The 13,327-nt window shown below is 39.3% G+C and overlaps 1 protein-coding gene across 1 annotated transcript in view; it reads right to left on the bottom strand.

The window, feature by feature from the left end:
* The window catches only part of LOC135702476 (uncharacterized), a 518,995-nt gene that overhangs the window by 409,516 nt on the left and 96,152 nt on the right, over nucleotides 1-13,327 (bottom strand). The gene's annotated exons all lie outside the window — the stretch shown is intronic.

Raw genomic sequence — 13,327 nt, 5'->3', positions numbered from 1 at the left:
ATTCTATAATTTCATAAAACATTTTTTTAGTCAAAATGAATGGAAGGCACCCTGCTTGCATTTACTCAAAGGCGCTCCAATGCACTCAAAGGATTGGTTTTTGTTGGACACAGCTGGGTCGAGCAGAAGCACCAATCTACTCGAAGGTTACATTTTGTCAGGCACAATTAGATGTAACAGCTATCAAGAAACGCACATACCTATTTGGTGGTAATATTTTGCTTTACGGAAATGGATTTTTATCAACCCTCAGGATTTCAGTTCAACTCAGGAATGTGCCAACCAGAAATGCCAGATTTACAGACATGTCTGTAAATTTACATACGGGAAACAGCCTTATTGTTGCGGTACGTTAGCAGCTTTAGAAGCCTATTGTTGTGTATGGAGACCTTTTTTTTCCTTTATTTGAGAGATTTTTAGCCATAGGCTAGTTCATCTCTTGTGTATGGAGACCTCCATACACAACAATAGGCTTCTAACGCTGCTAACATACCGCAACAATAGGGCTGTTTCCCCTACTTTTATTTTTTTCACTGACATTTTTTTCGTAACAGACATTTACAGACTTTTTTGTTTTTTCACAGATATTTATAAGTAGGTAAATATGATTATACTCAACGTTGAGTTTCCACACTTTACTGGGTGGTTTTGCTCCTCCGTTTTTGACAACATCATAAGAAGATAAAAAGACAAACTAGTCAAAAGTAAAAGTGAACTGGCCGTTCGGTACTGTTTTCTTACCGTGTGTCAATGTACTGTCATGTTGTATCCAAAACGAACATTTTCAATACGATTTATTTGGATACGTCAACTCACGTTGGCCGGTCTATAACTTGACTGTCTATAGTCACTGTCACTGGAAAAGTGAATGAAACGGACCGTGTGTTTCCATTCTATTTCATCTTTTTATTCGAGAACACCCATCCCCGGATCGAAGACATCATATCAAGAAGACTGGCAGCTTTGCCAGAATCCAAGCGACAGATACAATAGCACTGCGCTTGAGTGAAGGTAGAAGCAACGCATAGAAAAAAGAGCAAATACACAAACCTTTCTTCTGAGAATGTAATCTTTGCTATCGAATTCGTTCAAAACATTTACCTTTGTGCGGCGGAAATGGAAGTGTTGCCAGTCTTCTTGACTTGTTGTCTTCACCCGGATGCAGTTTTAGTGCGGAACAAAGCAGCCATTTTCGCCGTTTTGTACCTGAATAAGAGTCGTAAAAATGTGGGAAAAATCAAGAAAAATCAAAGGGAACCCGAGAGGAAATCCCATAACGAACTTTTCCAAAGGATCAGGTAAGCTAAGGTAGGTTAAGGAAAATCAATATAATATCATTATGTTGAGTTCCGTGTGGTTTGAGGTATCGCACGACGCATTTCGGCGCATGTCAGAATATGTCCACTTCCTGGGGATACGGTACATCTGAAAGAGGCCATTGTGATCATTGGGTCTGAATATGTCCACCATTGAACTTATAGTAAAATTCTAATGTGTTTTGAGATGTCGCATGATGAGTTTTTGATATGCCAATCTTTTGCGAATTCCTCAGTGGAATCTGGAATTCACATTTTTGTTCATATCTTCGGAGCCATAATTCCGACACATTTTCCAATCCCGTTGAGATGAGTCTATTGGTATATGCCGCCATTCGTTTATCCTTGGAACGAAATTGTGTTTTTCAAGTGATATCATAGCCTTTCGGTACACCTGTGGTGTACGAGAAAGGCAAAATGGTTGGTATCAGCAAATTGTGTTATATTTAGCCAAGTTTTTCTCCCCCAGGCGTGTAATTATTTTGCAAAATGTAATGAATATGTTGCTTGATGTATCTTATTTTAAAACTGTATTTGTAAAATCGTTACAACAAAGTTAGTGTTTAACGCCAATTCTTCGTGCAGTACAGTACTCTCAATTTCTCGATGATCTTTATTTCGATATTCCTTCCCCTCTGAATCGTTTTAGCAACTCTGATCCTGATTCATCAACACTTTTTGAGCATGAAGTGTTTAGAATCGTATTAATAAGCTTAAAAATTGCTATTTTGATTGCCGATTTCTCCATATTTAGGTGGTGGAGAGTTGAATCTCTCAATAAGATGTGCTCTTTCCCGCGCTGCTGGCGTGCAAAAGGACCAGTACAAACTAACTAACGAATTTCCACACTACATGGCATATAAGATCGACTCAAATTTTAGTTTAAATAACTCAAACTCTAGAAAACGTAGTTTACTTGTAGACTGAGTAAAATTGTCCGAGCCTCATAAATCTTTTCAAATATGACAAAAATCGACGAAAAATTTACTCATTCTAGAGGTATATTAATTTCATATGTACATCGAGGTGTTGCTCATATTAGAAAACAAATTCCTGTGAACTATCGGAAAGTTTTACTCAACCTATGAGTTAACTCTATTTTCAAGAATATGAGTGAACTAATCTCAACTTTGAGTCGATCTAATTTGTCATGTAATCGTAATTTATCTTTTTATTAATTGCTTTTAACGCATACGGCGTAAATGGATGCATTCCCATCTCCAATTAGGTTGAATTCGTTAAAAGCAGGTCTTTGTTGCTCGAACAGGACTTTACTGACATTTCAAATTTTAAGCAACCACAAGTTCGCAACTCTATTTGAAATTAATAAAAAATAATTTTAAACTTTTATTTTTATATGGTGCATTTTTGATTTTGAGTCTACATATTTTTCCAAATAGTCCCAGTCATTACCTACAACATTGCCCAAGGCACCAAACCGATCGGATAAACCATTTTCGATTAACAGTTTTCTGAAGATTAGCTTAAAAGTTTCTAAAGGCCCTTTTCAAAAATAAGGCTTGATTCCAAATAGCGATTTGAAGATGGAAAATGGCACTTTTGGACAAAAGGAACGTTTTTGCAAATTTTCATGGAAATAAAATAAAAACATAACAAAAAATGCATCCATTTTGAATCTCGCACAAAACTTCAAAATGGCGTATTTAATATTTTGCAACAAATCATAGCTTGAAAACATCACCTCCAGTCGCAATGACGACTGATACAAAGTTGTAGGAACAAATAATTCCTCTTCAGCAAAAATATATACGGTAAAATATTTCAAGCAGTTTTGGGTAGAAAATCTTAAAAAAAAACTGTTTAAAACTTAAATAACATAAAATTACGCTCTAGAATATTTTTTGAATATTTTCAAGCTGGACACATACACATTACGGGTGGCCAGTGAATTTTTATTTTGAAATTCCCGGTTTTTTCCCGGTTCAAATCTTAAGAAATTCCCGATTGAAAATTGAAAATGAAATTGAACGCATTTTTAAGAACGTGCTGAAAAGAATTTACTGAAGAGAAAAAAAATTTGACTTAAGAAGATTCCCAAGATTCTGGAGCTTTAAAATTTGTGTAGAGTCTGAAATTAGATTTAAAGAAATTTTTGATAAATAACAATCTTCGTGATGCACGATTTGTAGAAAAAATAATTACAATGTGAGATTTTGAAAAAAATTCAAGAACACAGATTTGATTAACAAAAATATCATAGGGGCTGTTCATTAACTACGTTTCCAACCCCCCCCCCCCCCTAAACTGTCTACGTAGTTTATGGACAGCTCCATACTTATTAGTCGTGGAGTCATAATTGTCACGCTCTGAGACTTGGAAGCATTTTAAGGGTTATAACAAATTACAGAACAATCTGTAGACTCTAGTGGACAAACCCTGGAGTTTCTAGTAAAATTTAAAAGAATTCAAAGTGCTGATTTCAAACAAATATTGCGAAGGATTCCCACACAGTTTTCGAAGGAGAAGTTCTGAGCAGAATTCCAGAATTATTCTGATATGAAATTCTTAGAAATTGATCGATTAATTTGGAGAAGAACTTACTTACCTCACCAATCAGGCTAAGGCCTGGAGAAGAACGCAAGTTCTAAATTAAATTGTTAGGTAATTTTAGAAGATTTAAAAAGGAGTTGTGAAAAACAAAACTTTGCGGAAAATTCCTATGTGATTTTGACGACATTTGTATTAGAATAGTAAACAGATTTCTAAGAGTGGTCTGGCAATAATTTCAACCCTAGTACGAAAGATTCATCACAGAACTCCAACAAAAAATTCTTTAAAATACTCCAAGGGGTTTCTAAATAAAATTGCGAAAGATTTCTGCTATTTTGAACATAGTTAAAATAATTTTTTTAATAGATTTTCAAAGGAATCAAAGCCTCCGGATAGACTCAAGGGAATTCTAAGAAAGATTTCAATTAAATTTTTAGAAGGGGTTGCAAGGAAATTCCAAAAAGAATTCAACGGTAATTATTCCGCGGAGTGTTTTCTGTTTTTTTTTCAGAATAATTTCAAGATAATTCAGAGTAGAATTACAAGTTAATTCTTCTGAACAACGAAAAATTAAAACCCCGGAAAAGAATAATTCAGTTTTGGTTTTTGCAAATATTTGTTTCCAAAGTCCAGCATCTTCAATATATTCTTTTAAGGACCATGCACTTTACATCTGAAATTGAAACGACAAAAACCAATTTTCAATATTGCTGAGTGATTAAATTCTAAAACAATAAAACGGGAAACTGAAAAATTTATGCAGCAAATAGAGCAAGACATTCATTTGGTAAAATATCACTTATTTAACGTCGGTCTCTGTTCCGCAATCTAGTATCGATTGCCATCCATTGACGGCAACCGAATGTGCAGGAAGGCAGCTTCCACACCTGCGTAGGATATCGCACCCATTCACAACACACATGGGCCGGGACCAACGGCTTTACTTCCCTTCCGAAGGAAGACGTGACCAGAGATTTTTATGCCTCAGAAGAAAATCACTCTGTTTTAATGGTTTATTCCGAAATTCTGGTGTAAAAATTTGTTAAATTATGGTTAATTTATTTTTCCCGGTTCTCTTGCCGAATTCCCGGGTTTTTCCTGATTTTCCCGGTTGCTTTTTAAATTCCCGGATATTTCCCGGTATTCCTGGTTTTCCCGGTTTGCTGGCCACCCTGACATTAACCAAAATCGTTGACTTTTGGACAATTTTTTAAATATATTGATAGGAGAAATGTATGTTATGTCGGCCTAAGTGTCCCTAATTTGGGCCCATACATAAATTCAGCAATCGACTAAATTTTCAATAGCAACCAAAAATATCCATCTAGATAAAATTGATCAATAGCAGATTTTTAGCGATGGGCCCAATGTTAGATCCATAGGCCAACATTAGAGCCATTTCCCCTATGACTCTTTTTTTGTGAAATTTTGCACTGAAAACCATTTTTAAGACTTCCAAAATCGATTTCTGTGGAAAAATTCACACAAACAAATTATAAACAAAAAACTACAAGGGACAACCCTATGGGGTTGTACGCAATGGTGACGTAGGTCTACGTGGTCTTATATAATCAATCTTATTCGTTAACTGCAGCAGGAGCTTGTATTTTGTGTAGGAATTGGAACTTGCGCGGGGTTCTCTCTGTTTATACTCTTTAGTATGACGCGCTTGGCATAGATGGCCCACAGCGACTCACGAAGAGCTACTGATTCCTATCAATAGCGGTGCGACTTCTTCCTCTTTCTATGGATGCTCATGTGGGCTGCAACTCGCTGCTTGCAGGCAGCCTTTCGTTGTGTACTGGAGAACACCATCACTAACCACGCGGTGATTGAATAAACACCGTTTGGTGAGACCGGTTGGAATTCAACAATGAAATCTGTGTTAGGGAAATCGCTTTTCGCATGCAATCGGTGATAATTTTAATTATCATAGCAACAGTTCCACATCCATTAAATTTTCTATAGTGACATTTTGAAAAATGATTGATGTTGCTTAAAGTACATGGTATGTTAGATTTAAACATATCTAGATAGAGCTGGAATTATGCGTAACAGCTTTTGCAAACAATGACTTCTCTCGATGATTTTTAGGAATTCAAGACAAGCCCACGCAAACTAACATTACCGTCGGGTGGAGGAAGTATTACCCTACATAATGGTGATGTTGATTTGCGTAGACAAGCCTTAAATTTCAAGACATCATCGAAAGAAGTCATTGTTTACAAAAGCTGTTACGCCCTAACTCCAGCTCTATCTGGATATGAGAACTGACATCCGATTGATGACCTTGACAAATGTCCAAAAATACTCTTTTACAAATTGATGGTGGTTATGGTTTAGTAACGCTGAGCTATTAGGGTGTTAAACACAGATGAGGCTGGTGAGCTGTATGTTGTTTGGAATGAGCGTGACGCGCTTGGCATAGATGGCCCACAGTGACTCACGAAGAGCTACTGATTCCTATCAGTAGCGGTGTGGCTTCTTCCTCCTTCTATGGATGCTCATGTGGGCTGCAGCTCACTGCTTGCAGGCAGCCTTTCGTTGTGTATTGGAGAACAATGTTCAACACCACGCGCCGATAACACTGCTGCTGCTGATGCCGACGACCGGACACCACCGCACACGGTGATTGGAACTGAATCTGATCAGCGATTGAGGCCAGCCTCGGTAGCTAGCTGCTTGCGGGGAGCCTTTCGTTGTGTACTGGACAACACCACCACTCACTACGCGGTGATTGAATAAACACCGTTTTGTGAAACCGTATGGAATTCAACTTTGAAATCTGTGTTAGGGAAATCGCCTTTTGCAGGCAAACGGTGATAATTTTAATTCTCAAAGCAACAGTTGCACATGCTTGCAATTTTCAATAGTGACATTTTGAAAAATGATAAAGTCTTAGATTTAACAGATGTGTAGAAATATTACTAATCGATTAGTGATAAAATTATTGAAATTGGTCCACGGGCAGCTGAGTTATTAACGTTCTTTCATAATTAGTTACATGTTCCATTATCGGTTTTCACAAAGTGTACCCCCATATAAAAATTAAAGACGTAGTCCTACGTCAACAGTTTAAAAAATTTACCAAAAGCTGTTGTTCTATGAAATTTGTTTTTTAGTTTTAAGTGTTTAATTTGAAAACATCACAATAAGTTTTGCTATGTAATACTCAAACATTATTGAAGACGCTCATTTTGTGTTATTTAATTTTAAACTTTTTTTTTAATTTTTGCCCAAAATTACTTAATTTATTTTACCGTGTATATTGTTGCTGAAAATATTTTTTCCTACAACTTTGATTTAGGTGGCATTTCGACAAAAAATATAGCATTTTTTATAAGCTTATAAATTAAAAATATTCAAAAAATATTGAGGTGGGTCATTTTTTTGTTATTTAATTTTCGAACACTTTTATGAAGCTTTTACCCAAAGTTATTAAAAAAAAATTACCGTGTGTATTTTCCCTTTAAAGCAAATATTTGTTCTTACAACTTTGTATCAGAAAGTCACTTTGATTGGAAGTAACGTTTTCGAGTTATGATTTGTTTGAAAATATTGAATACGTCATATTGAAGATTTTTGCGCGATTCAAAATGGCCGAATTCTAGCTCAAATGTGTATGACTGACCATAACAAACAATTATTCAAAGTTCCATGCAAATCGGAGAAGGTCGAGTCTAAAACTTAATTTTTATTTTTTGCTAAATGACCTGGAAATGCTTCTAGCGGAATGACAGCAGCGAACGATCAACCGAACGACGACGGCGACGATCAAATTACCTTAAATATCTGCCACACTGATCGCTACAGCATATCCATCGGTGGCACCAGCCAGCAGCAAAAGTCGTTAACCCTTCACTACTGCAGCAAGCAACAGCAGCAGAGCAGAGAGCCATTAGGTGCCTGCTCCGGTGTGGATGTGGATCATAGACAGACCAAGGCAATGCAGCAGCGATCTAGCGAAGATTTGGCCGCACGTCGTCGTATGCATTTGAGACGATCGCATGTAAGGCAGTCATCATGGGTCGCGATTTAAGACCGACGGAGATTGCATAATTTCCATGGAAGAATTTCTTCTACTAGTTAGGTACTAACTTGCAGAGCCCGTGGGTGCATGTGACCAATTGACGGCCGGTTCGTTTTTCAGCATGAAAGTAAAACCTCTGATCTCCTGGTGGGTTGGTTGATCGGAGCAGAAATCTAAATGGTTCATTACAAATTTCAATCGATCGAAGATGTTCAACGGGTGCGAATTTATTGAACCACTACTGATCGCCAAGCCGGTCGGCAAACGGTGGGACCGGTTCGAGCGGGCTATTTGCAGCCGGATCGCCGCAGGAGCAGACTGGAGGAGATCGAAAACAGGTATTTGTTGTTAGATCGCCAACCATTTTCGCGCTGAAGTTGCGAAAAATGGCCGCAGTATTTATTGCAGGTTGCTAACAAGTTGTTTACCGGCTATTATTGATGGGGATCGCGTGTGAAAATTACATGTTCTCTCGATCTCCTACATGGGGGGATGATGTTCGAGGATTGCAGATTTTCCTAGCACGAAGGTTGCAGTGGCCGGGAGAACCTGTTTGGAAGTTTTGCTCATTGGGAGCAAAACCCACCAAGGGAACGAATCAATTAGACATTTGCGAAAAGTCACTGATCGGATTACTGTCAGTTTATCCATTCCCCGAAGCGGTAGGTACGTACGTGTAGTTGGTTTAGTTTTTGTTGCTACAGTCTGGTTGTAGCCGGACTGACTCCGGGCAATGGATAGAAGCACTGCATGGCTAGAAACTCGAAGGGAGATTAATGAGAACATTCTAGGTTTCTGTCAGCTTTGAGTTTCAGCTGCGGGCTACGTTTGAACGGATTCGGTGTAACTGACTTCAGGTAACGGTTGGGCCCCGGTTAGTTGGGTGCAATTGCGTAACTCCGATACATGGTGATAAAGCAGTCAGGTTGCGCAATAAACGATGGATTTGTAGTTCAATACAATTACATTATTTGGTCTAATTTATATTAGCGTTGTGCCTTACTGGGATTTTCCGCTCTATTCTAGTGAGAACCAGAAATTTCTAAGATAATAAGCTGCATGGGAAAGTAATGTCCCTATGTTCCTCCCACCCATTCGAAAACCTTGCAACATCTCAGCCATGAAACTTTGCTCACCTGTCTCTCGACAGGCAGAGTGGCGCTAATGTTTCCGCCGGTAAAAACCTGTCAACGAAAGACACTCATGTGATGTGTGTCTGGGTTTCCCTTGTTCTCTTTTCACACCGCCGGCACAAGGTTACACTTGAAATTAAACAATTAGTTACTGTCCGATCGGTCCCATTCAATCTTACCGCAGTGAATACCGACAATGTGGTAAGATTGAATGGGACGAAAATCGACAACGATCAGCTCTCCAACGCGCCGGTAATGTGCCTCATTATTATTCAATCAACCGGTAAATGCCGAAAAGCGCCTCCTCTATTTTTTTTTTTTTGATTGTGGTTCCAGGTTGCAGCCGACGACGACGAATGGAGAACTAATGAAACGTTTTCAAAACCGCCTTTGTTTTGGTCTTTAGGGTTTCAAAGTCTTGCAACCGTTACAAGACAAAGGTATTGTTTCTACAACTCTACATCCGCGGGAAATTTACTGTGTGTAGAACCTTTAATAAGTTAAGAGAAATTTCCAGTGGAAGCAGTGGATAAGTCCGAAGAAATGTCTGAGAGAGTGCAGTCATGGTATATTTAGAGCTAGTTACTTACTAATTTTTCATGAATTCCGCCCCCTGCCTACCACAAATCTTAGTGATCCCAATCAAAAGCACCCATAATTGTAATAAAATAATGTATAACTACATGTATACACGTAAGATCCCTTAATTTTCCTGAAGTTATCGAAAATGCCTTGAACTTCACGTAGCTTTCATTAGGGTTCCTACTCTTCCGTCAATTTCTTTAGACTTTGGAAATTCCTGAAGGTCTCTGGACTTCCCTTAAATTCTCCAGTCTTCTCTGATCTCTTCAGTATTTCTTAAAAGTTTCCACAGTTTCCCTAAAGTTAATGGAACTGCCTTGATGATCTTTGATCTTCCTAGATGCTCCTGCAATGTTCCAGATGTTTTCGAAAGTTTGATGCTCACAGAGCTTCCTTTAAAATCTTTAAACTTCCTTGAAATTTCCTCAATTTTCCAATTGTTTGCTGGGATATTGCCAGAAGTTTCCGTATTTTTTGTGAAATTCTTGGAACTTCCTGAAGTATTGCGAAACTTCTGCTCCTGAAGCTCTAAACTTCTCCTGATGATTTTGGTACTGCAGCTGTCTCCTGAAATTTTTCTAAAGTTTTCTAAACTTCTCTGATACCCGGAGTTTAGCATCGCCGAGACGGAATGTCTGAGCGCCGCCGAGTTGTCTCCTGCCCTAAACTGGTCCTTAAATCGGCTTTCGATGTTTAACGGTCTCGATTGCCAACTTTTTCCTCCCAGCCAGTGGCTCTTGGCTATTGGGGGGAAGTCAGTATTGGCTGCTGTACGGAGGATTCTATTCCCCTCCTTGAGGAGATAGATCCATTCGTTTCCCGATGTTTTTGCCAAGTAGGCAGCCGCTTTCGATTCGAACCCGGAAAGGAAGTACCCCGACTTCAGCGCAGGCTGTGTCGACCGGCGTCGAGGGCAGGAGACCTGAAGCTACCTGGATGTAGCCGTTGTAAGCCGGTGTAAGGACTTGCAACAGTTTGTCCTTGGCCATTGCGGTGAGCTCCAGACCGTAGAGTAGACGGCTGTAAATAACTGCCTTGGCTACATGCATGGCATGGAGATTGTTTTGATCAGGTTTATGCGGGTCTTGCAGCTATCCTTAACGCTCTGGAAGTGTTGCGTGAGGGTTAAGTGTCGATCAACTAGAACGCCCAAGATGCGTATCGTTTTTTCAGGGGGATCGGTTGATCCCCGATCTTGATAGAAGCACCGCCGACTCGGTGACCGGAAGCGCAGACGTGACAGCGGATACTCTTTGCTGCTGAGAGTTGGAACCCGGCTGAGGCCGCCTATTTGGCAACTGCCGATACAGCTGCTTGTGCTTGGATGCGGGTCCTTGCGATGGTGCGGCCGGTGGCCACAATTAGCACGTCATCCACATAGACGAGAGTGTGTATGTTGAGTGGCAAACGATTAAAGATCCGGTTCATCGCTATCAGGAAAATCGTCACCGCGATAACCGAGCCTTGAGGCACCCCTGTTTCCTCCGGGAAAGAAGAAGACTAGGTGTTCCCCACGGTGACTTTAAACGACCGTCTTGCCAGACAGCCTCGGATAAAAGAAAGGATATTTCCCTTGAATCCTCAGGTGATGAGCTCTTGAAGTACTAACGGCGTCCATGTTCTGTTAAAGGCCTTGGAGATATCCAAGGAGACGCGTGGTGGCCCTTTAACAGTTCTCCCAGCGAAGCGAAATACGTGGAGGTTCCCTTTCCTGCCCGGAAGGCGTGCTGCCGGTGATCAAGGTATCCATTTTCCTCCAATGCAGCGCGAAGTCGACGATTGACCATGCGTTCCAGCACCTTGCTTGCGCAGCTGGTTAAAATTTTATAAATTTCACTTAGAGTTCTATGTACTACCCAAAAAATTCCAGAATTTTTTTAAGGTTACTGTTGTTTTCCTAACTCCTGAAGTAATTAATACAATTTTAAGATTTCCACTGAAGTTTTCGATTGGTTAAGATTTTTGTATTTATCAGAATTAGAGTCTAACAAAAGACTAGATGCTTCGTTGAATTTATCAGAACATTTAAAAAGTTCTGATGTTTATTGAACTGCAGGTTCATCTCTCACGGAACATCTTTTGGAATTTTTAAACTTCCCTCATCTTCCTAACAAACAAGTATTTTTAGTTGTATCTGAAGCTTGAATTGTTTGTTGGGTTCCAAGACCTTCCCTGAAGTTTCCTAAATTGACAAGAAGTTCTCGGAACTTCCTTAATTTTTTGGAAATTTCCCTGATATTAATGGAATTTCCCCAATGATCCTGCTATTTTCCTCGCATTTTCGGTATTTGTCATGATTTCTTGATACATCTTGATATCTTTTTGCAACTTTCCTGAAGTTAACGGTATTCAAAAAAGTAAAAGATTGTATCCAAGCCACGACCATAGATTTGACGTAGGATTACGTACTCGGTATCAATATTCGGCGACTGTGTTAGGGAAACCCCTTATCCCATCACGGAAACGCCTCGTTTTCTGATGACAAAGTTACGAATTTTTGCGCACAAAACGCACGGAATTTTTGGTTTATTCAATAGATAATAAAAAAGCAAAAATTGTTTGGAGGAATTTCTTGCTAAAATTTTTCATTCGCGATCAATCATATAAATACGATTTTTTTTTGCTTTTTCTAGCGTCATGGAGAAAACCTTACCTTAATTCGAAGTGTTTTTGATTAATTGACAAGGTCATGTGGTATTTGGTCATTGCGAGAATTTTTATGTACCGCTTCATCAATACTGTTTCGCATTTAAAGTGGACCCTACACAGTTACTTTTATTGACAATAATCTTATTGTCAATACATTCTATATTGACGTCAATACATCGGTATTGACAATATTTCTGTATTCACATCATCAATATCATTGTCAATAATTCCCCTTCGCGTCAATATATTGATACGTGTGGGGTTTGCTTAACCACAAACGTTTAGTTGCTAGGTACATTAACAACGAGCTTTGGGGGTGATGTGGCTGGCAGCAATGCGAACGAAAGTTCAATAAAAACAATAATTTATGATGGTCATGAAAAGAACCGTTTTGTCGTGATGGTTGAGTAATGCTGAGCTATTAGGGTGTTCAACACGGATGAGGCTGGCGAGCTGCATGTTGTTTAGAACGGAGGTGACGCGCTTGGCAAAGACTCACGTCGAGCAACTGAATCCGATCAGTAGCGGTGTGGCTTGTTCCTCCTTCTTCGGTGAATCGAGGGCTTTTGAGGGCAGCCTTGATAGTTAGCAGCTTGCGGGGAGCCTTTCGTTGTGTACTGGAGAAAAATGTACAACGCCACGCACCGAAAGCACTGCTGCTGCTGCTGCTGATGATGACGACCGACCGGATACCACCACACGCGGTGATTGAATAAGCACCGTTCGGCGAGACCGGATGGAATTTGATTATGAAATCTGTGTTAGGGAAAGCGCTTTTCGCAGGCATTGGTGATAATTTTGATCACCATTGCAACAATTGGATATTTAAGTAATTTTCAAGAGTGACCTATTGGAAACTGATAAAGGATTCTTTTTAGCAGATTTTTAGACAAATTTCGAATCGATTGGCTAGTTTAGAATTAAAAGCCATCCGCTATTGACAGAGTTATAAGTGGTCAAAACCTGACCACTTTTCGTAACGTGGTCGATTTTGTTTTATTTTATTTTCTACACCCCCAATATGATGCCGAAATATGTAATCCTACGTCAAAAAGATACATTTAAGAAGTTCGGGATGACCCGGATTTGACCCAACGATTTCGGAG

This window comes from Ochlerotatus camptorhynchus, unplaced genomic scaffold, assembly GCF_037179485.1.
Source record: "Ochlerotatus camptorhynchus isolate MF236.1 unplaced genomic scaffold, CSIRO-AGI_Acam_v1.1 ptg000193l, whole genome shotgun sequence".
NCBI classification, from domain to species: Eukaryota; Metazoa; Arthropoda; class Insecta; order Diptera; family Culicidae; genus Ochlerotatus; species Ochlerotatus camptorhynchus.
This window is presented reverse-complemented; position numbering and strand designations above follow the sequence as displayed.